Below are 1858 nucleotides of genomic sequence, written 5' to 3' on the forward strand. Positions count from 1 at the left end.
ACTGGAGGAGCAAATGCAGAGGGCTCGGGACTTGGAGGCCGCGGTCGGGCAGACCTCCGCCGTGGGGAGAGCCAAGGCGCAGGCCGGGGGGAAGACGAGGAAAGAGAAAGATGAAACGGGGCCACAGTCGATGGCAAGCTCTGTCCTGCGTGGAGAAGAGGCGTCGACGGTCGCCGGTTCCGGTCCCGTCGCCGTTTCGGGTGTCGCTTTTGACGCTCTTTCACCTTTGAGCCAGGGGGGGGAGATGACGGCGAGGGAGGAGGCGCGGGAGGTGGAGCCCGTCAGGGAGGATGGAGAGGCACGTAAAAGGAAGAAGGATGAAAGTGAGAGTGAAAGAGGAGCACTACCACGTTCAGGGAGAGAAGGAGAGGCAGGGAGAGGCGAGGGAGATGGGAAGGAAGAGATGCTCTCGGAGGAGGGAAGTCTCGACACAGACAGTATCCTGGTGGCGGTGCCCAAACCCCCCTCTCGGGGGGAGAACAAGAAGGGGGTGGGTGCAAAGGAAAGGGCTTCACGTGACTCCTGTCGTGTTGAGAAGGACAGGGCCCCGGAGTGTGAGGTCATGCCTCCTAAGGTTCTGTGCACGCCACCGGAGCGGCTCCGTTCCTCTCCCATTTCCGTGCTTCGTCCAGGCGGACAGGGGGGGGCACGGCGCCCAGAGCAGCAGGCCCATCACGTGCTGGGACAGGCGGCTGTGAGGGCCTCGGTATATCGAGGGCGGGGCGGCTGGCAAGACGCGGCGGGGGGGGATGGGGAGGACGACGAGTTCATTGAGCGGGCGGGCCCTGGCCTGGAGGGGTCTCTGGCCTCAGAGTCAACCTTGGTTTATCTCTCCCCAGAGGAGGAGAGAAGGATCTTCGAGCAGCACCGGCGAGAGAAGGAATACTGGCGTCAGCGGTTTCAAAAGGAGGAAGCGCCCCGCGAGGTCTCGCATGAAGGTGACGGCGATGTTAGCGTAAATGAGGTGCTCAAGGGCAGTGACAGTCGAAGCGAAACTAGGAGCAGTTTTGAAATTCATAGAAATAGGAAAAGAGCGAGTGCGCCGACACTGTCTCCAGTGACGCAATTGCTGGTGGAGGAAGTGGACGAGGTAGTTGCCGCAAGCCTCGAGGGAGGAGAGCCTTTCAACGGCCTCGACACGGCACGGGAGGTTCAGTTCCACGCAGTGGGAAACCGGCGGGAGGAAGAATCTCTTGCGGGGATGATCGGTGGGAAGGCCGGAAACAGCCTTGGGTCGGGAGCGGAGGGGTTGGAGGCGGCTTGGGTAAAGACTGAAGGTGGATTCAGCTGTGGGCAGAATGGTCGATTGGCAGGGGATAGAGAGGCGGAAGGGAGAGAGGATGCGGCGGCGCTTCGGGATATCAGCAATATCGAGCATGATGCCTTAATTGACGCGGTGATCCGCAAAGGACCTTGACGGAGCGCAAGGCAGTCCTGGCAGTTGGAGGGAGGAATCCCCGCATGTCCACTTTCCACCCCCGGCCGTCTCTAGACGAAGCTGATTTTCTAGCTGTTCCTCGAAGCTCGTTTGAAAAATACCAAACTGGAGGGCTACTGCTGTTGTCAAGCAGAAGAGCAGTAGGAAATGCCAACAGGACTTTAGAGGTACGGAGAGATGGAAGGCTACAAGCCACAGTTGCTTTAGACCTAGGGACGAGGATTTACGTTCTCTTAGGGAGAAATTTGTAAGAACTGCGATGGAAAGCACAGATAATCTGATTTTGACACCTCATCAGCCAGTCGAACGTTTGAATAGAGTACCTTATTTATTGACGGTGTAGTGAATTGATCAAACTAGTCGATAAGTCTTTCTTGGAAGAGGAACTGGACGAGATACCCGCAGAGTTCGAAAAAATAG

The sequence above is a fragment of the Nannochloropsis gaditana genome (assembly GCF_000240725.1).
Source record: "Nannochloropsis gaditana CCMP526 unplaced genomic scaffold scaffold209, whole genome shotgun sequence".
Taxonomy (NCBI): Eukaryota; class Eustigmatophyceae; order Eustigmatales; family Monodopsidaceae; genus Microchloropsis; species Microchloropsis gaditana.